We start from the raw sequence: 8,973 nt of genomic DNA, 5'->3' as shown, positions 1-8,973 counted from the left end.
TGTGCATTGGCAGCTCGGATACGCCACCCATTTTCCACATCAATAGCCCACTTTCCTTTCAAGAATAAGCTCTTTGACATGAGGTTTACTTCTGACCCATGATCTACCAATGCAACAACCGGCTCCTCTGAATCACCTACCTTTACCAAAGTTTCAGTAGTAGCCCTGTCCCAATGATTCCGTGTAAAATGGATGCGACGTACATCTTCTCCATACTCATCCTCATCATGCTTTACCTGTCTTGGAAGCTCATTGTTGTCCACTATGCTTCCCCATTCATATTCACCTAGTTCTTCTTCATTAACACTGCCCAAAATAGCTTCAATTTGTTCATAAATGCTATGCACCCCCTGTGTCTTGGTTGGGTTGCTCGTTTTTAGGCTCGTACAATATTTGGCGCTTTCTCTTCGTGAGATCAATGATAATGTCATGAAATTCTCATTTTGCAATACCTAGGATCTCACTTAAGGGTGAACTTTCACCCTACTATTCAAAATGAGCTCCTCAAGTACCTTTTTCACATCCGTAGCCTGTTCAATATCAGATCTCAGCTTATATGAAGGATCTTGTGCTTTTTCCGCCTTTTTCTCCTTCTCGGCCTCATCCATTGAGATGTCAGGCGGGGTAGGAGGCACTCCTGAGCTAGACTCCTTTCCCTTTGGTACCTTTGATCTTGTCGTCCTCTTTGAAGTTCCTACTAGATCCTCTTCCCTCTTTCGATTTTCTTCTACAAAAGCCTCATTGTTTAGGGATTTAGCTATGTATGCATATACTGAGAGGGAATCTATATGATCTTCCCACCCAGTAGTCTTTCTAATACAAATTTCCACTTGATACAACTGCTGGTACTCAATTTTTCCTTTCTTTGATGTTGTCATAGCATATGGTCAGAAGGTCCCATTTCTGCTAGAACCTTTGATTGATTTTTTTTGCATTTTGTTCTCAATCTGCACACCATAAGTCAGTGCTTTAGCTACACTTGCATGGTGTTCCTGCAACATCTCTTCCATGCTTTTCTTCATACCACCTCTTCCATATTTGGTCTTTAGAGGCAATGCTATTTCCCGCAAGTGTATCGGGCCATCCTTCCAAAAAACCACATCTTTATGCTTGTCTTCAACAAACACCTCGCACTCATTCCTGACACAATCAAGACTGTCACACCACATACAATTTTGACTCCCACTCCCTCTCTGTGGACCGCCTTGTATCGACTAAGAGGTTGAACCTTTCTCTTCAAGATTCTCAGCTTTCAAATTGATGTTCAATTCATGGATCCCCTTCACAAGCTCATCCATGAACGACGCCTCTAGCTTTGAAATATTCTCCTTTATTGGCACAGGAACCTCTTCTTCCTTTTCTCCCACATCTGCATTCATTCCAACTAACTTATCCAAAAAAATTTTTTTGTTTCACCACCATATTGATTGCTTCAATCACTTATGTTCAATCTAACCTCAGCCCTAACTCCCTGCGTGATCCTGCGGAGATCCACTAAACTCCTTGGCAATTTTGGGTTTGCAGCCTGCACAAAAAGTTATACTTTCTCCGAATTAAGAGCAACACGTTCGGCTGCAGATAATTGACCAAATCTCTTTTCAAATTCTCTTAACAATTCAAGAGCAGATAACCCCTTATTATGTTGCTGCACCCACTTCAAAAAACTCTTCTTTGTAACGCGCTCCTTATCTTCAAGAAAGTATTCATCTTTGAGAGCTTGTTTAAACGTTGCCCACGTAGCACCATGTGCAGTCCGCAGTTCCTCAATCCGTGCCCGTAATTCAAGTACGACAACAACGAGTACAAACTTATCCACTACAGCATGCTCCTTTGCTCCCTTGTCTTCCATAACTTGTTCATATACTTTGCAAAATTTGGAAATGTCACGACCTTCAAGTCGCCCCAATTTATCTGTCACTGCTTGCCTAGCTTCACAAATCCGAGATTCCATTTATCTTTCCGAACTTTGAGTCATCATTTGCTGATGATGTAGATGTTGTTGATGCATAAGTGCAACAAATTGTTGCATTAACTACTGCATACCATTATCTTGGCTTGCCGACATCTCTAGACTCCATCTACCAGTGTCTAGTTCACGTCTAGTTCACCAAATTTGTCAGGGTGCGCACGTCTCCGGGTCGATCAAGAAAGCGTCGGGCTTCTGGCTGTGGACGGACAGTCAGTGTAGCCTCAAACCAAGGGAATCCAGTGTGGATATGAAAAATTTAAGGGTAGTTACAAGTGTTTTAGAGAGACGAATACGATTGGAAACACAAATAGCCTGAAAGAAGATATCGACAATTATTTGATGCTGGTAATTAGTATTTACTTCCATTTATTGATCCCCAATAATTCCTTTACAAATTGCTTACTTACGCCATCGATGATATGCCTGTTGATTTTAAAAACCCTAATAAAAAAAACCCAATCCGATGAAAGCAAACTGTAATCGTCAAGTGAAACTCTCTGCTTCTTGCCCTCCTTTCCTTCAACTCCACCGGCCTCAATGTTCGAGCTTCTCCCCTCGTTCACCTTCCCTCCTTTGTGCCTCTGTGAGAGAGAGAGAGAGAGAGAGAGAGAGAGAGAGAGAGAGAGAGAGAGAGAGAGAGAGAGAGAGAGAGAGAGAGAGAGAGAGAGAGTCCTTCTTTCCTGAGGCTGAGGCCGAGTCTGAGAGAGAACCTTTCTTTGCCTTGGCTCGAGAGAGAGATACCTTATTTGTTGTGGCTCAAGAGAGGAGACGTGCTTTCGTCGTGGCTCGAGGGAGGGAGAGCGTTATCAACTTCGAGAGCTTTCTCCCACCCTCCTCCTTTGTTGCTTCAAGGCCCAGAGAGAGAGAGAGAGAGAGAGAGAGAGAGAGAGAGAGAGAGAGAGAGAGAGAGAGAGAGAGAGAGAGAGAGAGAGAGAGAGAGAGAGAGAGAGAGAGAGAGAGAGCTTCCGAGGTCTTCTTCTCTTCAATTCCCCTCTTCTTTTCTCCTCCCGTTGCTCTTCTTCCCCCAATACCCTAATCTCTACCTTGCTTCCTCACGCTATCCCCCATGCTACGCCAAAAAATCCTTGTAAAAAATCCCTATTTTTGCCCCTCCACGATAGTCACGGTACCGTTACTGATGTGGCATGGGAGCGATCCTGATGATGCAGCAAGTCGGCTTTGCAACAGTACCAAACACGACGGGAATGTCGCCAAAAATCCTCGCCACAGCTTGTTGTGCACCTTGCCCTTCATGGTTGCCACCATCTGAGCCTTCCCCTGGCCAACGCGAGCCCATCTCCCTCCTCTGCGCCCCCTGCTCCCTGTTTTCACATCATTTCCCCTCTTTTTTTTCTCCTTCCCATACATTAACCCCCCCTTACTTACATTGGGGGGCCTTCTCACCTTGGGCGGCCTCACCCTTGGTTCAATTGGGCCGCCTTTGGCCTTTGAATTCATAAAGCCACCACATTTGGCATGTGTATCGCCCAAGACATCGGTAAGCATGGCATATCAACCAAAGCATTGCTCAGCACAAACCTTGTTTCCAGCAGCCCCTAACTACCAATATTATCGTGCATTGGGTTTTCCACATTATCATCTTGTATAATGCCACATGCCCCCAAGATGCAAGTATAAGTGAATGCATTAGGCAAAAAGCCTTCCCTTTGCAAACGGTAAAAGTTTTCTACAAAACACTTGCCACATCCATATTGAGATTGCCAAATCACCACTTTATACGTAAATCTCGACCACGATAGTGCCGAACGAGCACAAGTTCACCCCAGCATATCCAGCAATCAGTGCACTGCAACAGATGACATTCCATGCAAGATTCTTCTTGAGCACTTATTTCCTTTTTAAGTGCACCATATTCGAGTACCTGGCTGAAGCACGAAAACTGCCAGATGGCACATTGACCGGGACGACCAAATTGGTATGGAACCGACCCCCGACGAAACTTAATGGGCAATATCTTGGCGATCTGAAAAGACCAACATGCTCCACATGACGAGCACTTCAAGCCCATGCATTCATATCAACTTCAACCCTTCATCATTAGCTGTCCAATCCGGTATGGATTTGCAAACCATCTCGAATTCAAACTGCCTTCTTCTCTTCGATTCCCCTCTTCTTTTCTCCTCTTCTTGCTCTTTTTCTGCCAATACCATAATCCCTGCCTTGCTTCCTCACGCTATCCCCCATGCTATGCCAAAAATCCTTCTTTTTGCCCCTCCATGACAGTCACGGCGCCATGAATTACGTGGCATGGGAGCGACCCCGATGACGAGCAAGTCGGCTTTGCAGCAGTACCAAACGCGACAAGAATGGCTCCAAAAATCCTCGCCAAAGCATGTTGTGGAACTTGCCCTTCATGGTTGCCACGATCTGAGCCTTCCCCTGGCCATTGCGAGCCCATCTCCCTCCTCTGCGCCCCCTGCTTGCTGTTTTCATATCAATTCTCCTCTTTTTTTTTCTCCTTCCCACACATTAACCTCCCCTTACTTATATTGGGCGGCCTTCTCACCTTGGGCGGCCTCACCCTTGGTTCAATTGGTCCGCCTTTGGCCTTTGAATTCATAAAGCCATTTGGCATGTGTATCGGCCAAGACATCGCTAAGCATGGCATATCAAGCAAAGCATTGCTCAGCACAAACCTTGTTTCTAGCAGCCCCTAACTACCAATATTATCGTGCATTGGATTTTCCACGTTATCATCTTGTATAATTCCACATGCCCCCAAGATGCAAGTATAAGTGACTGCATTAGGCAAAAAGCCTTCCCTTTGCAAATGGTAAAAGTTTTCCACAAAACACTTGCCACATCCATATCGAGAGTGCCAAATCACCACTTTATACATAAATCTCGACCACGGTAGTGCCGAACGAGCACAAGTATATCCAACAATCAATGCACTGCAACAGATGACATTCTATGCAAGATTCTTCTTGAGCACTTATTTCCTTTTGAAGTGCACCATATCCAAGTACCTAGTTGAAGCATGAAAACTGCCAGATGGCACATTGACCGGGACGACCAAACTGGTATGGAACCGGCCCCCGGTGAAACTTCAATGGGAAATATCTTGGCAACAAGGGCTCCAAATGGCGATATGAAAAGACCAACATGCTCCACATGATGAGCACTTCAAGCCCATGCATTCATATCAACTTCGACCCTTCATCAATAGCTACCCAATCCGGTACGGATCTGCAAACCATCTCGAATTCAAATTGCCATAACTTCCTTACTGTAGCTCCAATGACGAGCCATAAAGACAAATTTGTAAAGCACTTCGAACACTACAACTTTTGCCTGTAAAACCACTTTTTGGCAGCATCATTGCAGCTCGGCATGCAGGTAGCAGCTCCATTTCTAGGCACCGGAACCCACATTTAACATACATTTCAGTCCTCTTGCTAACATAACAACTACTAATATTGTTTATAAGTTTGGCAAAACCTCAAATATGTATGCAAATTTGCATCTTTCACCCCGTGCATGCAAAGCGGCATGACAACATTGCAAAGCTTTTTGTTAGGGATGGGATTCAAAGCGAGATTCCTAGTGTGCTGCCACTTTTTTGAGATTATCACATAGCCATAGTGGAAGGTCGACAAATTCCACACACATGGGTACAAGCCATTAAAAGTGTTTGGAGTTTCAAAGGATGGATCCGTGTGAGCACATAGACTGGGGACTGTTGAAGAAAAACATACTTTTGGCCATGACTTTTAATACTTTTTTTCTGGGCAAAACTCACAATGGTGAGTGGATTATATTCATAGATCCAAAAAATTACATATTCCTATCATGCTCGTGACGAGCCATGACCATATCAATGGATCATAGATACATCGATTGATGGGGGAGCCACCCCACAACCATGGATGACCCATACTTTCACCTTTGCACGTTAGTCATTGCAGCCCATAGGGTCCTGTTCCACTCTTCTGAGTTCCTTTTCTTTCCAATGGAGATGATCGCTACCTTGCTTTCTTGGACTATCTCCATGAACTTAGCAAATGTGTTTAAAGTTCCTTGTCTTCCAAATGTGTTTAAAGTAGCAATTTACTCACGATTTTTGTAGCAATGAGCAATGGATGGCTCTTAGACGTATTTCCTCCCAAGAAGAGATCATTCTAATACTAATGAGGGGTCTTGAAACTGGACCGTGAAGAGCCCTTTTGTGAGATAATGCATAAAACCTACTAAGCCACCATGATTAATAACTCCCGAGCCGTATAGCAAGTTGAAGAGTTCATCCTTTGCTGATACCTTGCTATGAAGCCAAAAACTAGCATCAAGCCGACCAGCTTGACTAACGGCCTCTTGATCAACACTAGCGGGACAACCATTGTGCATGCATTTTCAGTCTCCATCCTCTGAGGCAAGGTCCTTTTTAGTGACTGGAAAGCCTTGTCGCCTTTGGCTATGTCCATGATTGTGGATGATGCGTTGTCTCCTCGAATGACCTCTTGTTTAGACAGGATTTGTGTTGTGTTAGCCTACTCTGGATAGTTGCAATTTCCATTTCCAGCTACTCTAAGCTCCACCAACTTCCTGAGCGAAGTGTTGTTGTTCACTAGCCCACCGCAATTTGGGGTGCTCGACCCTTTTCCCCCTCCTTCGATTCCTAGGTCTACCGGTCCCACTTAGTCACCTTTAGCCTTCCCTCCTAAGTCCACCTCCACATGAGAAGGTTTTCGCGCGGCCATGTCTGCTAAAGTTAGCCAAGAGGCTGTGAAGCTAACCTCAAAACCTACCTTTAAAGCCTCAAAGGCAAAGCCTAGAGATTTCAAAAGTAAGTCTTAAAGCCTAGCCTCCAAAGGTGATATTTAATTGATAGTGATCCATGGTAAACCGAAGAACTTTGAGGCAAAGGCAGACCTTGGCTAAGAGTATACAAGCCCTTATAGTCATAATATAGAGCGTGAAAAGGATGGATCGCAATTTGTCAATTCACTGGTTAGTCTTATGCTGACACGATGTCCGAACATGGGAACACGAAGCATGGAAAAAAGCCAATAACAATGCTAAGCTACTCTCAAGCATAGGTTGCTACCCTTGCTTGTGTGATAGGATGAAATCCACATTTCCAAAATGTGCACACTCACCTCGTTGTTCACCGCTTTATAGTGTCTTATTGAAAAAGATAATTAGTAACATAAGGAGATGGTTAGCGAACAATCTTTTGAACAACAATTTTTATTTGGATGTAAGCTATGCTTTTATCGATGTGGTTGATCCCCTCAATGACACAACTATTCATACTTCGGTGGAGGTATCCTTTAGATCACCTAGCATCTTATAGATTTATTGAGTTGTGCATCCATGTCACTATGGTGATGGTCACACAAGGCATAGTTATTGATAACTCTCGATGATAATTATGCCTCGTTCACAGTCACATGAGATAATGAATGTATCAAGCACAATAGAACTATGCACGCTGCTTTGCAACTATGCGGATTTTGGCACAGCTGCGAGAATAGCCCGGTGAGGAGCCTTCAATGACTGAGCATGAGACAAAAAGGGTGTAGTAAATGATAAAATAGGTGGTTGTAGCAGTGACGTGGATGCAACCCACTGCAAGGAATTTCTCGCATGTGAAGATGGACCCCACTGCAGACGCTTCACTCCTTAGCCGACCTCCACATGCCAGTTCAACCAACCCCCTCAATGCTGATGAATTGCAGAGCAGTTCATAACTTCGCACTTCATGACCATGAAGATGGCATAGTTGCCTTCGTAGATGCATAGTTGGGCGATAACATGCCTTGTGTGGACATGCACTATCTCTGAACTACATATTTGTATTTTTCTCAATGGTGAAATTTGTGCAAAGAAAACATCATGATGCACCTTCTTCACCTAAGGAACATCTCTAAAATCTACCCCATTAATGTCCCTCAAATTTTCAAAGCAGGCCACATTAGTGCAAATCTTGGAACATGCCGACTTGTTAATCAAACAGGAAAAGGGAGGGGTCGTCATCTGGTACGCGAGAGAGAAGAAGAAGAAGAAGATTTTTAACGTCGTTGGAGTTGAACTGAAGAGCTGTCAGATGGCAGGAATGGCCGCATTGGAGGGAGCAAAGGGCGAGTTGGTAGGTCTGCGCTGTCAACGCAAACGTGGGGGGGGGGGGGGGGGGGGAGAGAGAGAGAGAGAGAGAGAGAGAGAGAGGGAGATGGCAGTCGGATGTGGTTGCATGGATGTAGGCGGGCAAGTGGCAGGAAGTGCTGCTGTTGTGTGCAGGTGGGAGAAGAGTCTGCAGGAGCTGTTGCCTTTTGTGAACGCCGAGCTCTGATGCGCAATACAAGAGAGAAGGTGACGATGACGAGGGGGATACTCTGCAAGGCAAGCTCTGAACGGGGTGGAGGCAGAACAGGGATGTTGGACATAATCCGCAGGGTGGGGAAGGGGTTGTGGGCGATGATTTTTGCTTTTACATTTACAGCACCGTGTTGCACACCCTAGCACAGGACAAGTAGGTGATGCAGGAGCCCTGTCTAGTTTCATCAAAAGGTGATGGTTATCACCATCGCGAGGAAACTGAGAGGGAGAGCTTTTGTGAGGTTGCAGTAGAGAGATCCAAGCTTGGGGCGGGGAGGAGGCTACGAAGCTAATTCGCGGGAACAACAGAAAAAGTGGGATGTATGGTTTTGCAAGGCATCTCGACGACTAATTAATTAATTGGGAGACAAGATAGACCCATTAAATTAAATTAATTGGGAACATCTCTAAAATCTACCCCATTGTGACATGGAAGAAGGTGGAAGTCATTTATAACATCTTTAAAATCTACCCCACTATGACAACGGAGAGGGTGGAAAAGAGACCATTGAACTATTTTCCCCCTATTTCAATCTTATATTGTTGGAAAGATGTTGTTTGAAAGTTGAACTTGTCAACGAGAGCTAACTCAGTTGGTAGAGCAAGAGCCCCTTGTGTCAAAGGTCTTGGGTTCAAATCCCCTTGACAACTCGTATGACGTGTAGCCC

This window comes from Adiantum capillus-veneris, chromosome 30 (assembly GCF_014529385.1).
Source record: "Adiantum capillus-veneris isolate H3 chromosome 30, ASM1452938v2, whole genome shotgun sequence".
Lineage (NCBI taxonomy): Eukaryota > Viridiplantae > Streptophyta > Polypodiopsida > Polypodiales > Pteridaceae > Adiantum > Adiantum capillus-veneris.
This window is presented reverse-complemented; position numbering follows the sequence as displayed.